Genomic DNA, 22,764 nt, shown 5'->3' with positions numbered 1-22,764 from the left:
TGGAGGTGACCTGATTGGGATCTTTAAAATTATGAATTAGATGGACAGTGAGCGTTAGAGAGAAGATTTCCATTTGTGCGGGGATACAAAATTAGGATCCATAAATACAAAATTGTCACTGATGTATCCAGTAAGAAAATAAGATGAAGTGACAAGAATGTAAACCTTATTACATTGGAAGCAAGTAACTAAGATGCTTTCAGAACAAAACTCGATAGGTCAGAGAGAAAAAATGAAAAGCAAGATATGGTGAAAAATTGAGATAATACGAGGAGATTTGTGTGGATATTTGAAGTGAGTATTCAATGAGATCCCAGGTCTTGCTATTCATACACACTCTGCAAAACAATGCCATTAGTTTGTCTCACCTTCTTTCTAAAATGTATCAATTAATTCAGCCCAGCATTCATCACATTGTCTGCTCTATCCTGTAGTTGTACATGAGTAAACACCAAATTTTCATTTGGGATTGAGCACTTGAAACATTTTCAGATTTGCACTGCATCCATGACAGTGACAAACACACAATTTTTAAAAAGGCAGCTGCAAATTGGCCCAGAAGTGAGAGTACTGCCCAGTTGTAGGCATCTGGTGGTGCTGTCAGAAGGACGGTTATGGAGAAATAAATTAAAGTCATGTCTCAGCTTGCCATAAAGATGCACAGAGGGAGCCAAGAACCAGGGCTAGTTTGGGAAGCTATCTGTTGGTGTCCCCCATTTGTTTCTGATACCTCTTTTGAGGCCCTGATTGAGGCTATGCAGAGAGAAGAGCTGTACTCTTCCCACCATCCAGATTAAGTGTTGCATCCACCCAGACATTCAAAAAGGTCATGAAGGTCAGTAGGCGAGCAATGATAGGGAGGATAACGGTCAATAATATCAGATAAAGTGCCCTTTGGCAGCACTAAGGCATGAGCAACGATCACTTACTGAGTGTAAATAAACAGAGATCATCCCTGAAGAAGGCAGTTCCTCATCTGTTGCTGGAAGTGGTGAGCTTTCTCCTAACTCTCTCTTTCTTGGTCCTGTTGTGGAATAGAGTCTCTCATACATATCAAAGTCTTTGAATGAATGAATGGAACGGCCCAGTTCACCAGACTGGCCACAATTGAAAAGACATCACTGGAGTTGATAAAGGTCCTATTGTAGCCATACGTAATCTAGATACAGGATTTTTTTTACAAGGATCATGTGACATCTCAGTCTGCAGACCAAAGGTATCTGGGTACTCCTACACAGTGCACATTGTGTCTGTTGTACATTGCACTGAGTGTACTGAAGCAGTTCTTGATTTAGGAAACTCATCATGTGTCACCCACAGGGCTAGTTGTGATGGGGCATTAGGAAGCAGAAATCCAGTTACCACTGGCCTCCTTAGCTGGTTCACATAATGTTGCATACAGTCGAACTCTGAACAGATAACACTGGATAAAGCCCACCTCACACGTGAGCAACAGTTGGGCAGTGAGCAGAGTCAGCTGTGGTCACCTCCTCTCATTGGAGGATAAAGGGCAGACATTGCTGTGTTTCTTTAGGCAGAGATAATTCTGGGCCTCAGGTGTTACACTCAAGGAGCAACAGAGCAGATTTGTTCCCACTTGGCAGGGCGCCCAGAGCTACTGGGAAGGCATGGACACACAATTGAAGACTTAATGGGGTACATGTGCTCTGTAATATTTTAAGATTAGAGTGCATGAGATTCTCCTTTGAGAGGATGGCCAACCTCTTTGAGACTCTGTCTGAATACAGAAGCAACATCCTGAACTGCACAGAAGGAGTAACTCTGTTGAGTGACTGTCAGTGTTACTGATGGTGCAGCTGTGGTAGTTGCATTCCTGCTAGCAGCTTTATCCAGCTTGCAATAGCACGACTGAAGGACTTGAGGAGTTGAAAAGGGTAATGAGGGAGCAAGCATCTTGGGGGTGTTTGAGGAGCCGGCTTAAGGCTTGCCTCCTCGGTCCTTCTGATTGAAGAATCTTCCATGAAGAAAGGCTCTGTGACAGTATGTGCTCCTATCATGATACTGACGCAGCCACTCATGACAAGTATGAAAGTCACTGGCATCTCCACCAAATGTAGAGAAAAGCAAGTAGACTTCCTTTCACCTTAGGGACAGCACCCTCTCAGAATGGTCATTGGACCAAGTTGACTCATTGTTAGGTGCATATTCTGGACTCTTGGTTGATATCTTTGCGTTTATTTATTTATTGTATAATCTATCACAACATTACTAATTATGCCAATGGGAAGATTGTTATGTTCTCATTGCTTGTTGTCAGTAAAGCCAGTACCTGAGGGTTGTATTTTTCACACCAGTGGAAGGTAAGACAAATCGATCTATTATTCAGTCTGAGAACAACTCGGGTCAGTCATCAACAAGGCTCTTGCATTATGGTCATCCTGCGAATGACCACGTGCCTGGAATGGACTCAGTGGACTTCATCTAACATTTGGACGTTTGTTTCTCTGCAGCTTCCCATTCTTCTTCTTTTTTCTTCTCTTCTACCTTCTCCCCATCCCAGTCCAAGGAAAAGAGGACATTTTAAGTCACTCTCATCACACGTTTCCAGATTGCTGTGTAGTGTTGCGATGTGTGTCATGCAGCAGATGACCAAAACAAAACAGACACCCTCGTTGGCTTATTCTGGAGGGCACCTTGTAACAGGTGAAGACAGCAGAAATACATCTTCAAGAAAAAAATGGCTTGTTTAATGTGGATGCCTGTTAGAAGACAGCATTGGTTGTAACTTGTCTCTGTAGCCATGGCTATATCAGGTATCAGGTCACATGCTGTCAGAAGATAACGCTTGTCCACCAGCAGCTGCCCATGAAGTCTGGGTGATGGTCCAGAGCGATCTGGTCCATGGAAAAATTGGTACTTAAAGGCATCATAAGAAGTGCCCAGGAAGCATGTGAATTCCTGCAACTTTTGTTTCCAGTTGTCACCTACAGGCAAAATTTTGCAGAATCTCGAAATCTGACACTTACACAGGAAATGCTGAAGAAACTTGGCAGGTCTGGCAGCGTCCGCAGAGGAAGAAACAGAGTTCCTATTTTGATTCAAATAAGATTTATCTTTTGAATCTGATCTCTTCTGACAATAACAGAACAATTTATGCTGCTGTTGCACTGTCCTATTTGGGGGCCATTTAGTTCACTGTGAATTGTGTGTATGCATTGAAAGTGAAAAACAATACCCCCTCACCACCATTGTTAATTTGGTTCTGACATCCACTAGAAAATAAATGACTTTAACTCAAGAGAGTTGGAATATAAAAGCAGCGATGTGCTTCTGAGACTTTATAAAGCTCTAGTTAGGCCCCATTTAGAATACTGTGTCCAATTTTGGGCCCCACACCTCCAGAAGGACATACTAGCCCTGGAGCATGTCCAGCGGAGATTCACATGAATGATCCCTGGAATGGTAGGTTTAATGTACGATGAACGGCTAAGGATCCTGGGATTGTATTCATTAGAGTTTAGAAGGTTGAGGGGAGATCTCATAGAAACTTACAAGATAATGTATGGCTTAGAAGGGGTGGACGCTGGGAAGTTGTTTCTGTTAGGCAGGGAGACTAGGACCCGTGGGCACAGCCTTAAAATTAGAGGGGGTAAATTTAAAATGGAAATGAGGAGACATTTCTTCAGCCAGAGAGTGGTGGGCTTGTGGAATTCATTGCCACCGAGTGCAGTGGAGGCCGGGACATTAGATGCCTTCAAGGCAGAGATCGACTGATTCTTCATCTCACAAGGAATAAAGGGCTACGGGGAGAGTGCAGGGAAGTGGAGTTGAAAGGCCCATCAGCCATAATTTAAATGGCAGAGTTGACTTGATGGGCCGAATGGCCTCACTTCCACTCCTATGTCTTATGGTCTAAGGCCTCATTGTGGAATAAGGGGGAGGGAGTGAAATAAGCTAATGGGGTTGGGAGGGAGCTGCTCACAACAAGCTCACCAAGACAGCTGTGAGAACTGGTAATTCAGTCTGTTGTATGGGTGTCACATTTCTGTCTCTGAACACCTGAATGTATTCAAACACTTTCACATTGCTGGGCACATTATATCTGAGAATTGCACAGACAGCTGACAGAGTGGTGCACTCTGAGCCTCTCAACCCGTAACTTGATCTTGCTGTCACCGAGGAACGCAGATATTCAGGCCAGGTTTACAATTCTTTCCAATAATCAAGCAGCACACTGCCACTTTCTGAAAATTGTAATTCACTCTCAGTAGTGCTGCACCCAAACTAACATCTTATAGCTGAACAACTTTATCTCCAACAGATACAAAGTCAGAGAAAATCTTCCTTATGTGCAGTTCGCAACATGAGTATTGTTTGCACAAGCCCTATTCAAGGGGCTTGAATGTAAACCCAAGGCTGTCACTGCACTGAAGTGGAAGTGTTGCAATATTTGAGGCATTATACTTCAAATGGATCATTGAATCCAGGTGCATCATTACAAGTGTGTAAATAATTCCATGGGACTGTTTAAAGAATAACAGGATAGTCTGTTGAATCTTCAAGTCAACAGTTGTCATTCAGTCAACCTAATAAGATACAATGATATCTGACATGAAATCTTATGAAGTATGTGTTCATCAAAAGAAGGGAAATCCAAATAAATTTGATTGATTGATTCATTGATTGTCACATGTACTTAAATACAGTGAAAAGTTTTGTTTAGGAGCAGTACTGGCAGATCATAATGAGTAAAGGATGTACAGATCAAAAAGTCAAAGGCAAAGGCATACAGGTGTGCTCGGCAAGATCAATGTTAGCTAGGTCAGCATTACTTGAGGCTAGAGAGTCCATACGTCAGTCTGATAACAGCTGGGAAGAAGTTGTTCCTGATCCTGTTCATGTGTGTGTTCTGGCTTCTGTATCTTCTGCCTGACGGAGGAGGTTGTAGGAGATCATTACCAGGGTGCAATGGGTCTTTGATGATGTTGGCAGCCTTTCTGCGGCAGCGAGCCATGTAAATACAGTCCATGGATGGAAGGTTGGCTTCTGTGACGGTCTGGGCTGTACACACCACCTTCTGTAGTTTCTTACGGTCCTGGGCAGAGCAATTGCCACAGCAGGCTGTTATGCACCCGGACAGTATACTTTCAATGGTGCATCTGCAGAAGTTAATGAGGGGCCTTACAGACAGGCCAAATTTCCTGAACCACCTGAGAAAGAGGTGTCGTTGTGCCTTTTCGCATGTCCCATTTATGTGTGAAGTCCAGGACAAGTCATTGGTTATCGTCACTCTGAGGAACTTAATGCTCTTCACCATCTCAACCTCAGTTCTGTTGCTGTAGATGGGAGCGTGTTCTTCTTCTTTCTTTCTGAAGTCAATGATCAGTTCTTTAGTTTTGCCAATGTTGATATACAGATTGTTTTCAGTGCAGCACATCACTAGGCTGTTCATTGCCAGCTGTTTAATTTATATCTTGATTTGAGATGTCTTGACTTGGTGGGCCAAAGGGCCTGTTCCTATGCTGTATTGTATTGAATTGATTGTATCACCGTCATGTCATTTATACATGATGAGACAATCTAGAGCTCCAGCTCAGAAGAATATTCATTTCACTGAGCAGGTTCTCAAAATGAAAATTTGCTGAAGGGATGCTTGAATGAATTCCTGCAGATTTGATCTGTTAATTAAATAGTTAGATCTTTTGGGGAGCCACAGCATATGTTGTTTGTTCACTTTGAGAACAACTTCTGTTTACACAGCCAACTGTCTCAAGGGATCTCACAGGAGTATCTAATAAAATTTGACATTGAGCTGTTACGCTGACGTATTTGCACATATTAAAACCTTGCTCAAAAAGGGCTAAGAGGCATCTTAAAGGAGGAAAGAGGGGAAGAGAGAGGGCTGAGCAGGCTCAGGGACGGGACTGAAGAGGGTAGGTCCTCAGCAGTAGAAAGACAATGTTAAAAATTGTGGTGTGCCAGAGGTCAGAATAGGAAAATACAGAGCTGTCAGAGGGCTGTAAGGTCGAAACAAGTTACAGAGATCAAGAGATGGTCAATGACATGGAGGAATTTGAACACAACTTTTAGAACTTTTAACAAAAACAGAAACTGATCGAAAAACTCAGCAGGTCCAGCAGCATCAGTGGAGAGAAATCAGAGTTCACGTCTTGGGTCCAGTAATTTTTCTTCAGACCCTTGCTCTGAAGAAGGATCACTGGCCTCAAAACATTAACTCTGATTTTGTCTCCACAGTTGCTGCTAGGCCTGCTGAGTTTTTCCGGCAGGTTCCGTTTGTGTTTCTGATTTCCAGGATCCACAGATCCTTCAATTTTTTATTTAGATTTCTTAATTTGAGGCTTTGCTGAACTGGGGCATTATCTCTGTCAGTGAATACTTGGGTTTTGGGCGAACAGGACAGTTCAGATCTTCAACTATTTTCACAGACCTGTTTGGAACAACATGAGTATGAATCAAACTAGAGTCATCATGTCACAGGTCAGTGCTGCATCCACACAGAGAAATGTCAAACCATATAAAAGAAAACATTTTGTTGTACAGTGTAATTTGAAAATGTCAGAATTTGAAAATATTCTTTCACAGAAAATAAGTGATCGACCTTCAGCTGAGTTCCATACTAAGCTAATGCCAACTATTCTGGATCCTTTGCATGTCTCAAGCTTTTTCAGCGAAGCAATACTGCTCATTTTCATTTCTGAACATTCCTCTGACGTTGACACTTGCTTGAACGGGAGCTGCACTTGGTGCATTAGCACCCCCTGGTGGTAAATTCAGACTCAGCTTAACACTTACTGTGAAACAGATCAGAACTGTTATCTGCATCGCAGGAAGCTCTCTAATCGCTTCAACTTTTGATATTCAGAGATGCAACCCTCCAGGTGCGTAATAAGTGTGTGGACATCTGCTTAAACAGCTTGCACAGGGTCAAGACTTTTGTCAGGTATATCAATAGGGTTTGGGGAGGGAATCTGCAATTGGGCGCAACTCCTTTACAAATACCGCAATTACAAGCAATGAGTCGGAAAGCTTGGTGATCAAATCAGGAATCAGGCCGAACTATTCTCTCTCCCCTTGTTCACATGCTATGTTGAACCTTTTGCTGAGTGATCAGGAAGGATGTGAGAATAAGAGGGACAGAATCTCAAAAAAGCAGAGTCACTCAGTTCAAAGCCTTCCAGTACACGGCAATGTCTTTTGCTTGGATCTGCTCTCTGCTCGAACGAACTAATGAACGTTTGTGACCAATCAAATTGGTTTTGGAAGCCAAGGAAACATTGGTAGAATGAGGCCACATTCTTTGGGAATTGGACTGTCCACTCCTTTGACCATATCACCAGGTCAAACTAACTGAAGGTAATGGGGATATGGCCTCAACGGGCTGAGTTAGATGCTAAAATGTGGAAGGTGCATGCATCTATGGTAAAACAAAAAAAAAAGTGCCCCCTCTCCATTGCAATAAAGATATGCTGTTAGTATTACCGTATGTTTCACATTCCTGATTAGCAGTGACATTCAGGGTAATGGAGATGGGGTCTGTACAAAAGCATTGTTTGATCAGCCATGATTGCATTGAATGGTGGGGCAGGCTCAATGGGCTGAATTGGCTATTCCTGCTCCTTTGTTTATTTGAAGACTCACCACGCTCTTCTTACCTCAATCCTAAATAGCCCAACTCATGCTCTGAGTCCATGTCCTACAATGTAGAAGTCTGAGCTCTATGAGCTGTTTTCAAAGATGCATACTGTTACAAAACATGAAATGCATGTTAGAGGTCCATCAACTTGATGGAAGGTTCTCTATGGTAAGTCCAAAACATGATTATCTTTAAATGCAAAGAGCTTTAGATGACTGAGTGCTGCAGACTGATACTTTACAAGGCCTGTGTGCTGGAAGATGCGCAGTAAACAGTGTAGATACTCAAAGATACAATGAAGGAATGTCACTGTGTTAAACTGTCCCACAGTAACACACTGAAGTGTTGAAAACCATGTAAAATCCCTCAATCTGTATGTTTGACATTGAATGAATATTGTACATATTACATGTAATTCTATGCATGGTGAATCACCTAAGAGTGGCACAGTCTTTACTTACACCAATTTCGAACTGTCATGAAATGTGCTTCCATAAGTGTTACATTCCATAAGTTTTTCTGGAAAAGAAATGCTGTGAAGCAGCCTGTTTCTACAAAAACTGATGTATGCATAGAATCAACCATATTTAATGTAATTGGAAAAATAACTGTTTCATTTGTAATCATGAATGGGCCTAACATCATAAACCTGACCTTTATTGTGGCATAAAGAATAAATGATTAATTTGGGGCTGTCTTATGGCACAGTAGTAGTGTCCGTACTCTGGAACAGGAGGCCTGGTTCAAGTACTACCTGCTCCACAGGTATATAATAACATCTCCAAACGGGTTGATTAGCAAAATACGTTAAATTAAAATCTAGATGTTGAATTTGAATTGGGTTCTGTTATTTGCTGCAGAGGTTGTCCAGCAATTTTAATCATTGAGAAAATGTTCAGCTGTTACATTCAAAAAAGAGAACCCTTCTCATCCACAAATGCAGTAGATTTGGTAAGAAAAATTACCGTTTTGTATCAGGCAAACACTGGCAGCTGAAATTCTGAAAGTGCTTGTGTGGTTCTCCTTGGAACACTTGAAAATTGTGGGAAGATTTGATAGTGGCGTAAATGATTATAACAGTTCTAGATACAATAGACAAAGAAAATCTGTCTCTGTTCGCAGAGTATACAAATTGATGGTGCTGGGCAAGAGGTGCAGGGAGAACGTAAGGAGGACCTTCATGACGAACAAGTGGTAATAACCTCGAACCTGTTGCTGTGGAGGAGTGGAGATAGAGGCAATTTTTAGTTTCAAAATAAATGGGATAAACACTTGAGGGAAATAAATACGCAAGGTTAGAGCAATGCAGCAGGGGTGTGGTAAAGTCTTGATTGATCCAGAGAAAGCGACATAGACTTCATGAGCCTCATTCTGTGAGTGCAATTACTATGACTGTGATGGATACCAGTTTGTTTCTTGTAAAATTAGGTTTTGTTATGTCGATAAGTGGAAGGAGGGCACTTAGTTCAGAGTTGGGAAGGCTGAAGTTTGTAATGAGAATTAGTTTTGAGAGTGGGGGAACAAAGCTGCTTCAGTTCTTGTTGGATAACTCAGAGTTTTTATTCAATTGGTATTCAACACAGATATTGCTTGTGCTTGTTGTCACAACCATCAATCAGGGTGTGACCACAACCTGGTCAGTGAACTGAATTATTGTGGCTTGTTTGGTGCCTTTTTTAAATTTGTGATAATTTAACTTCAGGAAGAGCAGCAGTAAACATCTCGTTTAAACAGGTTGAAAAATAGTTTATTACGAGCTATTACTGAAGGCTCCTTAAGAAGAAAGAGATAAAGAAATCATCTGAAAAGTACAGATACAAAGATATTAAAAAGCAGCGATAAGACAAAAGCATACAGAGAAGCAAGTCCCCATGTGTGTCTGTTGTGCTGTGTATTGTAGCAAAGTGCTTAATTCTTGAAGTCAGATCCAAGAGCTGCAGTGGTTTCTGACATTGGTGGTGTTTTCTTGTATAGGTGTGAGATATTTGGTGAGAGAGAAGGTTCCTTTCCTATGACTCGGTCTGTGTTTTTGGCATGTTCACAGTGCATGACACTCCTTCAGCAGCTAGTTTCCCTTTCTCTGTCATCCCTCAATCAAACTCCCCCATGAGAGTAATTCTCCAAGCCTCTTCAAGGGTTTTGGCTTTTGGATGTTCTTTGTTAAGTATGGTGCATTGAGCCCAATACTCAAATGGTACTTTGTTAATTTTCCCAAATAATAATCAGGAGAGCCCCAAATCAAATTAGAACATATTAAATTGAAAAAATTTTTCACCAGTAGGAGATATATATGGACCTTTCCTTGCTGTTACAAGGAGATTCATGAGCCCAAAAGCTTACCACAAAAAGCCCACCTTCTCTACCTCACCCCTCACGTGAGATACGGTGATCCTCACCATCAGTGTTCTCTCTCTAATGATACAGCAGCCCATATGGTCCTCTGGGATTATAGCGACTTTACTTTTACCTTACATAATCTTGCAACTCTCAAGTAACTCGAGGAGAGTGTAAGAGAAAGTGTAATTTAGATCCTACCCACAGGAACATAACATAATCAATCATTTATGAATCCAGCGTAAAATGCAGCAATGGATCAAAGTTGTTTGTAATAACATTATCATCATACATTTTCAAAAGACAACAGTATTGTTCATTGATAATTATGGAATACAGTCTTGTCCTGCACATGATCCTGTATTTAAATGCACTTTGAAATGACAGACAAGCTAAAATAATAGAAACACATCCATTACTGTTTATTGTTTATATTTATTAATGACATAAATATATATAATATACATGTAAATATATATAGGACCAACTGTGTACAGAAAACATGCTACTTGTGTGGCAGCTAACATAAATTTGCTCATATCTATGTTGCCTCTTGGTAATGTTGTTTCTCTGAGGTATGCACTGCATTTCTCATAAACTATCATTTCCAAACATGCAGCATCTATACAATGGAAACCAGTAATGCAAATTGCATTGAAGTGCAATTATTATGTTGACTTTTATTTCCTGGTGTGGATAATCATTTAATGACTGTCATTATCCAGTTTACAACCATGTACTCAAAGTCTGCCATGACAAAAATCATTGAGAAAAACAGACCTAAAAAAATACCCAGTTGCTGGCAATGGAGAGGTGATTGGTTGGGAGATCGCAGACGCATGATTTCTAACTGAGTAGGACTAAATTGCTTGTGAAGTCTGACCATGACCAGTTATCTGCCTGAGTACACTTAAGAAACTTCATGCCTCTCTTACAAACCTCACTGTTGGGTGGGAAACCAACCTGGAAGTGTGTGGATCACTGATTCCTGCCTGCATCTCCAAAAGGCATCAGTAACACTTTGTGGGAAGTTGGTTTGCTATTTGTAGGAACTTGTCAACTGGAAGATGAGAGATCTGGAAACAGAAAGGGCAGGCAACTGCAGGTTGATCCTAGCAATCTGTTCAAAGGCACACCTGGCAAGAAACTTTGGAAATTGCAACAGAAATCACTTTTTCGACATTAAAGTATGCATGGAAGAAATTAAAATCAAATGACTGAAAGCACGAGTTAAAAATTTCAGTTAAATGTGGATTAGTAGTCTGCTATTCTGATGCATTCAAGATTTCTGCCAGGAGTGAAAATGCTTTGGAATGCAACTGACCCATTCCTCAGAAAGACTGCAAGTGTTAAGGGAAATATTCCAAATCAGGCCTGTAACTCTCTTTGATTCTCCACAGATGTGAAAATGGAACCAGGAACTGAGTTGGGCCCCAGACCAAGGTTTGACAATGATTCCCTGCAAAGCCGTCTCCATGTGTAAGTGTCCGCATGCCCGCTGATATGAAAATGTGACCTGCCAGCCACACAACAGCAGCCTGAACTACCATGCATGCACCTTCATTATTCTTTGATTATTACCTCATACGATCTGAACATGTAATGGCAGGCATCCTTTCCTGTTTGTGAATGCCTTGACTGTCCAGCTGGTGCTTTTACAGCGAGATGGGGCAGTCCAAAGATGTGCAGATTAAGTGGATTGGCCATGCTAAATTGCCCATAGTGTCCAGGGATGTTTAGGTTATATGAGTTAACCATGGGAAATGCAGGGCTACAGAGTAGTGACTTGGGCCTAGATGGGATACTCTTCAGTGGGTTGTTGCAGACTCAATGGGCTGAATCCACACTGTAGGGCTTCTATAATTCTTGAATTACCCCTTGTATTCATGGGAATCTGGTCAAGAACCTGACTCTTTCTGCTTTACTTGCATTGTCACATGTAAAACAGCTACAAAAATGGGCATTCCTAAACATGGCATCCATGAATAACTGATCGCAGTGTTGTGCTGCAGACTGGGTGATCGTACAAAGCCACCATTTACTTATTAAATGATTTGGAGTTGAAGAAACTCCACTTTTAAGACCACAGATGTCAGATGGCCACCTGCACTGTTGGAGGCTATTTCACCGGTAAGCATGCGACCAAATGATGTAACTGTCTTCCATTTTATATACAGAATTGGAGGCTTGTCATTCCAGCAACTGCAGTTAAACAGTCTAACTCTGTGGTCTCAGTTGACAGGGTAGACTGTCATTTATCTCCGTCTGCCTGCTGCTGCAATCTCCTTTCCGGGCCCTTCATTATTTCAAGCATTTTCCCAACATCCTAGCCTCCTCCTTCTCCTCCTCCTCCTTGCTTCCTTATAAAAGCTTGGACAGTTCCCATATCACTGATTTACAACACAAATAGTACAGGACTCAATGTTGATGACAGCACTTCCTCTTTGTCCCTTCCCTGGAGAGATGCCCTGATGTAGATGTAAGTTGTGAAAGCCAAAATTTTAACATGAGCTAAATTGTACAATTTCAGCACCAGACATTTCTGTTAAAGTAATCCATAGTCCCTCTTGCAATGTCTGTATCCATCTTTGAACAGTGCATGAGAAATTGGATGACCCAGCAACTATTTTTTCCACACACTCATCACATTATCGCTTGGAAAATGTTTTATTCCAGTCATTTGATTTTACAAGAAGTCCTGTAAATTAGATATTTGAAAATGGAATGTGAGTTGTAGAATTTAAGGCCAATCCACAGCAGATTGGAGTGATGATGTCAGGTTTGCAATCCAACATCATGATTCTGGATTTTAGGCAATCATGAGGCTCTGGCAGTTCTCCTTGGTTAGCAAGAACTTCAGTCCTATATCTAATACAGTACCTCAACCAGTTATTCATTAGACTTACTTGTAACAAATCAATATTATCTTTTCTGAAACAAACCACAGTTATCTGGGGACTATTAATTCTCCTCCAGATTGTTGTTTGCAAAATCTTTGCCACAACCAAGGTTAAACCGAATTGGTCTGCATGTTTTGAATGTTTTATTCTTACAACCCTTACTTTTACAATTCTGTTGTCTTATGGATTACTCAGTCCCCATTAAAGAAAATTGGGAGATAATGACCAGTACCTCTGCAAATTTGCACTCTTAATCCCCTCCATACCACTGATGCATTCTGTCCAGTCCTGGTGACCTATCAATTTTAAGTACAGGTTTGATATATATTCACTTCCTTGATAAAAACAGACGTAAAGTGCTCTTTTAATTTCTCAGTTAAGTCCTCTGCTTCCATAAGTAGTTTTCCTTAGGTCTTTAATCAGCTCTAGAATTTATCTCATTACATTTCTACGTATTTATATGCGTAAAGAAATCTTCAGGATTTCCTTTTGTTTTAGTCTTCACACATACTTTCTTTTTGCACTTCGTTCAATTTTCACTTTGTCTCTATGTTTTCCGTTTTCAACCTGTTATTCACATAAACTAATAATCTGTCATATACCACTTCTTCTGTTTCAGCCTACTCTTTGTCTTTGATCATCAGCTCATAAGTACGAATTGGCATAGCTCTGTGCACCACTTCTAACTCCATTGCAATGCAGAGAAGAGCAGCTTCAACAACCTTCAGAAAGTCAGATATAATCTTCACCACTAAGTGCACTTATGAATGGTTATGAGATGACCATCTCAACTACGGTCCCGCTTGTGTCTCTGTAATCTGGGAGCAACATATTCAATTTATTGAGACAGGTACTAAGGACGCGAACAGACTTCAATCAAGATTTTCGTGGTGATGCTGAAACTGTGTGTCCATATGTCTGTATGTGCTGTCATTATCCTTCGGAAACTGACAGCAACTTTTGAATCTGCAGAAGCATGTAAAGCCAAAAGCTGCAGTTAATGTTTCCCTACAGGGTACGTCAATAAAGACCCTACACTATAAATAGTAATGATCAAACCACAAAATCTTTTTCTTTCCTTTTTTCACCTCCAGAAGTACTCTTACATACAACTAAAAGGCTTTTCCACCACCAAATCATTGAATTTTGTTCTTTTCATTCCTTTAGTTTAATTTTAAAACTCCTGTCAAGAAAAGAACACACCATATTAAGTAAGACTCATTCATTTTTTGCTTGAATTTCTGCAGAACAGGCTCATTGTCACTAACAGACTAATTGTATAATCATGGAATTACTTTGTAAAAAGTTCACTTGTCTTTTTGAACCAAATATGTTTCTTGACTTTGCAATATGATATTTGGCTTGTAAATCCAAAGTGTATCTTAAAACCAATTATTTTGCTCTCATTAAGTTCGGTTTATTTTATTTCCTAGTTTATTATCTGCTTGAATACCTCAATCTAATAAGGTGCTTACCCAAATTGATTTCCCACTGTGCCTGGACACCTGGAAAGCTTCATCACTTTATATTTGCTCAAATGCTTATGTTTCCACGCAACATAATGTTTATATACAGTAATTAGTCCTAATAAATGTCTGATATGTACTTCAGGACCACAATATCCATGCCCAGATAACAAAGTGTGGAGCTGGATGAACACAGCAGGCCAAGCAGCATCTTAGGAGCACTAAAGCTGACGTTTCGGGCCTAGACCCTTCATTTAGAGGATGATAGCTCTCTGCTGAAGGGTCGAGGCCCGGAACGTCAGCTTTTGTGCTCCTAAGATGCTGCTTGGCCTGCTGTGTTCATCCAGCTCCACACTTCGTTATCTTGGATTCTCCAGCCTCTGCAGTTCCCATTATCTCTGATCACAATATCCATGCCCAGTTTATTTATGTTATAGGAAATAACATAATAATTGCTGCCCATTTGGAAGCATAAATTCAGCTAATCTGGAGTTACTAGCTTGGAACATCGGCTGATTGCAGGCATTGTTCCATTGGAAATGCTACTTTATCAGCAAGAATGGCAGACAACTTCGACACAAGCAAGATTTAGGGTAATCAGAATTTAATTTATTACAATTTCACTGCATCAGCAAAGATAAAAGCACAAAGCAAACTTGCAATAGGAAGTTGCAATTGATTGGGAGGTATGAGGTATAGTCACATCCTCTTGTCCCTGACCACTGAGTGAATTCAAGATAATTAATTAAAGGGGTGTTCTCTCCCCTCCCCAACGTGTTGCAGTGTTTGTAACTTAGATCCCCAAAGCAGAAGCGACTCTTGGGAAAGTCTATAGATCAATTAATCACAGGAGCATGTTAAAAAAAAATTTTAAATTATTTTGTTCATTCACAGGATGTGTACATCACTGGTTAGGCCAGCATTTATTGTTATTCCTAATTGCCCAGATGGCAGTCAAGAGTCAACAACATTGCTGTGGGTCTGGAGTTACATGTAGTCCAGACCTTGTAAGGATGGCAGTTTCCTTCCCAAAAGTACATTTGTGAACCAGATGGGTTATTCTCAGTAATCGACACTGGCTTCATGGTCAGACTGTTAATTCCAGATTTTTAAACAAGAATTTAAATGCTACCATCTGCCATGGTTGGCTTTTAACTCAGGTTTCCAGAACATTACCTGGGTCTCTGCATTAACAGTCCAATGATAATACCACTGGGCCATCCCCTCCTCAAGTGGGTGAATTCAATCTTTGCATTGATTGGGTCAATCAAATTGCAAAGGGTAGCAATGAAAAAGAATTTATAGAGCACATTAGGGATAGTTTCTGAGAGCAATATATCATGGATCCAACCAGCCAGTGGGCTGTCTTGCACCTGTAACAGGTAATAAGGCAGTTTAGTAAATGAAAAGGTCCCTTAGGAAGTGGTGATCACAACATTATAGAATTTATTGCTCAGTTCAAGAGTGAGAAACTTTGGGTCAGAAATGACTGTATTTAACTTAAATAAAGGGATCTACAATGAAATGAGGTTAGATTTAGTTAAAGTGAACTGGGTAGATCGATTAACTGGAGTGATAGTAAGCAAGCAACAGCAGACATTTAAGGAGGCAATTCATAACACTCTGCAAAAATATATTCCAATAAGGAGGAAGAATTCTAAAAGAGAAATAAACCAAACATGGCTAAGCAAGGAAGTTAGGAGAGTATAAAGTTGAAAGAGAAAGCATATAAGGAGGCCAAAGTCAGTGATAGCTCTGAAGACTGAGATAAATTCAGCATTCATCAAAGGAAGACTAAAAAGAAAATGTCAGAGAAAATAAATTACAAAGGCAAATGAATGAGGAAGATAAAAACCGACAATAAGAGCTTGTTCGAACATACGAAAGGAAAAGAGAGGTCAAAGTAAACAAAGGCTCCTTAGAAAATGAATTTGGAGAGATAATTTTGGGAAACAAGGAAATAACAGAGGAGTTAAAAGGACATTTTGCATCAGTCTTTTTGGTGGAAGGGGGTGGTGGCTCAGTGGTTAGCACTCGCAGCCTCACAGTGCCAGGAACTCGGATTTGGTTCCACCCTTGGGTGACTGTCTTTGTGGAGTTTGCACATTCTCCCCGTGTCTGCACAGGTTTCCTCTGGTGCTCCGGTTTGGACTCCCACAGTCCAAAGTGCGGGTTAGGTGCATGTTAAATTGTCCATAGTGTTCAGGGATGTGTAGATTAAGTGGGTTATAGGGGAATGGATCTGGGTGGGATGCTGTGAGGGTCAGTGTGGACTTTTTGGGCCTAAGGGCTGTTTCCACTCTGTAGCGATTCTTTAATGATAAAGAATTAAGTACCATCACCATCACTCAAGGAGTAGAATTACACAAACTAAAGTGGTTAAGAGCAGATAAGTGCCCCAGCCATGATGGCTTGTCTCCTTGGATCTTAAAATAGGTATTTACAGAGATGTTGGATGTATTGGTTATTACTTTCCAAAAATCGCTGGATTTTGGAGAAATACTAAGTGGTACCAATGTGACGCCCAAATTCAAAACAGAGGAAGGCAAAAAGTGAGCAACTATAGGCTACTTCACCAAACATCTATTTTTGGAAAAGTACTGGAATCAATTATTAAGGAAGTAATAGCAGTACATTTGGAAAATCATTATCTAATCAAATCCTGTCAGACTGATTTATTAGAGCTTTTCAAGGAAGTTTCAACCCGAGTGGAGCGAGGGGAATCAGTAGATGTTTTGTATTTAGATTTCCAGATGGCATTTGACAAGGCCTTTCACAAAAGGTTAAGTCAATAAGATAAGAGCCTACAATGTTGGAGGTACTATGCTGGCATAGATAGAGAATTGCCTCATGGGCAGGAAATAGCAAGTGGGGGAAAAGGGTTCTTTTACAGGTTGGCAACTTATAACCAATGGTGTTCCACAGGGAATCACTGATTATGATATATATAATTGACTCGGAGAAAATAAGCGAATATACTGTAGTTGAATTTGGAGACAACACTAAATCAGGTGGAAATGCAGGTTGCAAGAGGAATACAACCAGTTTACAGAGCGATATTGATCAGTGAGGTGAGTGTGCAAGAAGTTGACAAATGGAGTACAATGTGGACAATGTGAACTTGTTCATTTTATAAAGGAGAACGAAAGAGCAGTAAAATAAAAAAAGTGACTGCAGAAAGCTGCAACACTAAGAGACTTGGGGATATTTTTGCACAAAACATGGAAAGCTAGCATACAGATGCATCAGGTAATCGGAAAGGCAAATGGAATGTTGGCCCTTATTTCAAAAGGTTTGGAGAAGAAGAGCAGGAAAGTCTGACTGCAACTGTAAAGGCTCTGGTGAGACCATATCTGTCATACTGTGTACAGATTTGATCCCCTTATTTGAAGAAAAATATTTTAAAATTGGAAGCAGTTCAGAGTAGTTTCACAAGGATGACCGCCGGTATGGCGAGATTGTCATATGAGCAAAAGCTAAACAAGTTGAGATTCCAATCATGGGAGTTTTGAAGAATGAAAGGTGATCTCATTGAAACATAAAGGATTCTTAAGGTGCTTGACAGAGTAAATACTGAAAGGATATTTCCCCTCATGACAGAGTCTAGGACCAGAGGGTATAGTCTCAAAATGAAGAGGCACCTGTTTAAAACCGAGATGAGGAGGAATTTCTTCTCTCAGACTGTAGTGAGTGTATGGTACTTTTTGCTATACACATATATGGGGGCAGGGTCCTTGTGCACACTTAAGGCTAGAATAGATAGATTCTTGATGAATAGGGAAATCAAGGGCTGTGGGGAAAGAGTAAGAAAGCGGACATGAGGAATGTCAGACCAGCTATGGTCCAATTGAATAGTGGAGCAGGCTCAAGGAACCAAATGGCCTACTCTTGTTGCTATTTCCAATGGTCTTATGGCCTGATGGAGGAGATGTATGATCACTCTCTGTCCCTTGATTTGAAGGCGAAATCTTCTCACACTTGAGAGAATCTGCCATGAGGTTGTGTGACTGAACAGGCCAATTTTTAACCCACAGATCTCTTTGTCACATTGGGCAGGATATCCCAAAAGGCAGAGGGTTTCAGGGTGCAGGAGTTGCTTCCTTTTCTTTCCTTCACTGTCACCACTTTGCCTTGACACTGAGGCATTTGGACTCAAAAGTGCGATGCAGCTTGATGGACAGGATGTCGCTGTTTTGAATAATTGATAGCAAGCTGTTCAGGTCATTCATGTCAGTGCTGCTGTGCTTTAAGGAAAGGTTCAGAGTACCTTTGAAAATGTCTTTTGGCCTCCTCTAGAACACTAGCCATTTGAAAATTGTATGATAGGAATTTGGTGGTGGAGACACATGCAACGTTGTGGACACAGAGTTCAGTCCATTGAAATTGATTTCAACGTGGGTTCTACTGAAATACATGTGGAGATGGCATCAAGAAAAATTGTTTATTTGACAGTCCTCCAACTGATTCCGGAGGATGTGGCAGAGGTATGGCTCAGGAATTTCCCTTTCGCTCTTACTTGTTGCTAATATGCAGTCCAGGTCTTCCTGAAGTACAGAAGTGTAGTGATGACAATTATTCCATACACCAGGACTTTTGTTAACTTGTAGAGGTCTTTATTATCAAATGCTTGCTGCCATAGTTGATTGAAGGTTGAGCTGGAGCAGCTGACTCTTTGTTGGATCTTATCATCAAAGGTGTCCTTTCAAGTGACAGAGTTGCCAAACTATGAGAACGGCTCAACATTTTCCAGATCCGCTCAAAAATAGGGAGTGGAGTATTGGCTGGTAGATCATGAATGCCTATGGTGGGCAGTTTAATTTTGACACATAAGTGATTGAGTTTAAGGAGAGGTCCATCAAAGTGGTATTTAACATTCACACCAGCAAACATTTGATCATTGATGAAGCAAACAGTCACCCCAGGCAGATTGTAAATTGTGTGGAGGCCATTTGTCGCAGACAGAAATGAAAGAGAGCTGAAACCTTGCTCACTTTCCTTCCATTTTGTAATGTGTCTTTTTTAAATGAAGCTGGGGGTTTTTAACCCTTGAGTTTGTGACAATTTGAAATACAGCAGCAACCTTTTCTTGGGTTTAGTTAAAGAGGATTACTTCTTCCCATGTTTATGCTCAAAATGTCATTCTTACTGAAAACAAAAAATGCTGGAAATCACAGCGGGTCAGGCAGCATCCATGGAGATAGAACAAGACAGTATTTCAGTTTTAGATGACTCTTCATCAGAGCTGCTTTAACAATCATGTTTTTTTAATCATGTAATTGGCTTGTCATTACATACACACAGTGCATGCCTGAGAACGAATATGTTTTCATTCCTGAACTGTGGTGTGAGTAAATCAACAGCCCAAATTATATCTTAGCATCACTGCAGGACTCTCTGAAAAAGGTGGGCTTTCTGCATGCCATTTAGTTAAGTACTTTTCATCACGTTGTGAGCAGGTTGTTTTTATGTATTGGTGAATTTGAAAAGAAACAGGCTTGGAGACCCTACAATATTGCCATCTCCAGGTCTCAGATATTGTATGAGTGTGATTCTGAACACAGAGTGCAGTCAGTTTGACAAGTAAAGGAGTTCTTAATCTATTTCTAAGAATATAATTTTGTTTGTATTTCACATTTAATATTGAACTAGTTTCTTTACTATTTGAATTTTAACTTTCATCCAGGGTTAAGCAGGGTTGTGCAAGTTAGCTCCATGAGATAGTTAGTCAATTAAGGGAAACAGCTAAAGACAATGGGGCACAGAGGCATAAAGGGCAAAGGATGCACCAAGAATATGTCTTCTGGATAGAGGAGTGGGGAGTGATCAGACATAGAAAAAGTGAAACACAGGGAAATGGTTAGGAGACTAGAGTGGGGTGAATGGCAGCACTGAGATGTACGGGAGATGTGGGATACAGAGGAATAGAGGGAAGAGTAATGGTTAAGTTATTGAGGGAAAGGTTGGCACAGTGGAACTCAGCAATGACAGAAAGTAAAAGAGCTACGAGAAAGAGAGTAGGGCCCTGTAAAGATCAAAAAGGTCATCTTCCAGTTGAACCACAGGTCATGGGAGAGATATTAAATGAATATTTTGCATCAGTTTTTACTGTGGAGAAAGAAACGGAGGCTAGAAAACTCAGTGAAGTAAACATCGATATTTTGAAAATAGTTCACATTACAAAAGGGGAATTGCTGGAGATCTTAGAAAACATAAAGGAGATAAATCTCCAGGATATGATCAAGTGTGTCCCAGGATGTTGTGGGAATTTAGGGAGAAACTGTGGAGACCCTGAGGAGAAACATTTGTATCATCTATAACCACGGAGGACAGAAGGTTGGCTAATGTTATGCCTTTATTTAAGAAAGGTTATAAGGAGAAGTTGGGTAGCTACAGACCTGTCAGTCTATTATTGGTGATGAGTAAGTTGTTGGAGGTTATTCTGAAATATAGGATTTACATATATTTGGAGAGGCAGGGAATGATTGGGGATAGTCAACATTGTTTTGTACAAAGAAAGTTGTGTCTTCCAAACTTAATTCAGTTTTTTGAGGAAGTGACCAAAAAGATTGAGTGCACAGCAGTCCATGTTGTTTACTCAGACTTGAGTAAAGCCTTTGATAAGATTCTACATGGTGGACAAATTAGTAAGTTTAGATCACATGGGATTCAGTGTGAACTTGCCAATTTGATACAAAATTGGCTTTACAGCCAGAGGTAGAGGGTGGTGTTGGAATGTTGCTTTTTGGACTGGAGGCCTGTGACCAGTAGTGTTTCATAGGGATCAGTATTGTGGGTCCACTTTTGTTGGTCATTTAAATAAATGATTTGAAGGAGAACTTAGGATGGCTCATAAATTTGCAGATGACACCAACTGGTGGTACAGTGGACAGTGAAGAACATTATCTGAGATTACAAAGAGATCTTGATCAGTTGGGCCAACGGGATGAGGGATGACAGATGGAGCTTAATTTGGATAAACGCAAGGGATTGTATTTTGGTAAGGCAAACCAGTGCAGGACTTACACATTTAATGGGAGAGCTGTGGGTAGTGTTGTAGAATAGAGAGACGGAGGGGTTCAGGTACATGATTCTTTGAAATGTGCGTCAAAGGTAGACAGGGTGGTTAAGAATGTGTCTAGTACACTTGCCTTCACTGCTCAGACCTTGGAGTATTGGTGTTGGGACATCATGTTGAGGTTGTATAGGACTTGGTCAGGCCTCTGCCGGAGTGTTGTGTGCAGTTCTGCTCTCCCTGTTATAGGAAGGATATTATTAAACTGAACTGCATTCAGAAAAGATTTACCAGGATATTGCTGGGAATTGAGGGTTTGAGTTATAAAAATAGATCTGATAGACTGGGATTTTTTTTCACTGGAGCATAGGAGGTTGAGGGGTGATCTTATAGAGATATTTAAAATCATGAGGGCATGGATAAGTTGAGTAGCAAAGATCTTTTCCCCAGGGTGAGGGAGTTCAAAACTAGGGTGTACATAAGGTGAGAGGAGAAAGATTTGTAATGGACATGAGGGGCAACATTTTACACAGAGAGTGATTCATGTATGGAATGAACTACCAGAAGATGTTGTGGAAGCTGGTACAGTTACAACATTCGACAGACACTTGATAAGTATCTGAATAGGAAAGATTTGGAATGCTCTGAGCCAAACACAGCCAGGTGGGTCTAGTTTAGTTTGGGAACATGGTCAGCATGGACTAGTTGCACGTAAGGGTGTGTTTACTTGCTGTATGACACTATGACTCTATGAGGCAATCACTGACGACAGGTCTCAGGCTTGAGTGGGCTAACTTGCATAAAATTTTATGGACAATTTGTAAGTGTTGGAGGGGTCTGTGGAGCTTCAATATCTAATCTAGAGTGGTACCTTATGTTTAATTGATGCCTTCCTGAACAATTGCCCATTTCCAGTCATTACTTTGGCAGGTGTATCAGCTGGAAGGTGAGCACCAGAATCCTGAAAACCTCTCTGCAACCATCAACCCATCACAGAGTCACTGGAAAGTTGCACCTACTGACCCGACTTCACATATCAGAGCGTGAACATTGGTCTGGCAGAGGTCTTTTGTCGGCGGTAGTGCGGGTGATCTAATAGGGAATACAGCAAACAATTGTGCCACCTTGCTTGATCTCAAAAGTGTGCACTGCCCGGAAGCAGCAAAACTTTCGGAAAAAAAGAATTAACTTTTCGTCAACCCGTTCGAGATACCTGACTTTCTGTGTTACACAATGCTTTGCCCATTTTAAGCAGTACTGAATCGAGTGCTTTCGTTTTTTCTAGAGTGAACAATTAACTTGTTCCAGCAGTGCCGATCCCTAATAACGTTTATTTTCATTGAACAGTCGAAGTCGTTATGGGCTGTGTGAACAATGAATGAAAAGCCTACTTGCCATTCTCTAGAACTTCTAGGTACGGAAAAACGATGGAAAGAC

General features: G+C 40.7%; 1 protein-coding gene and 1 long non-coding RNA gene across 2 annotated transcripts in view; one reads left to right on the top strand and one right to left on the bottom strand.

The window, feature by feature from the left end:
• LOC125447937 (histone acetyltransferase KAT6A-like) overlaps positions 1-22,764 on the bottom strand; it is a 440,967-nt gene that overhangs the window by 374,079 nt on the left and 44,124 nt on the right. The window lies entirely within an intron of this gene.
• LOC125447905 (uncharacterized) lies at positions 6,769-14,168 on the top strand. The gene is made up of 3 exons (XR_007246626.1): positions 6,769-6,860; positions 11,350-11,428; positions 13,469-14,168. It is a non-coding gene; the product is annotated as an uncharacterized LOC125447905 (long non-coding RNA).

The sequence above is a fragment of the Stegostoma tigrinum genome, chromosome 40 (assembly GCF_030684315.1).
Source record: "Stegostoma tigrinum isolate sSteTig4 chromosome 40, sSteTig4.hap1, whole genome shotgun sequence".
Classification (NCBI taxonomy): Eukaryota; Metazoa; Chordata; class Chondrichthyes; order Orectolobiformes; family Stegostomatidae; genus Stegostoma; species Stegostoma tigrinum.
This window is presented reverse-complemented; position numbering and strand designations above follow the sequence as displayed.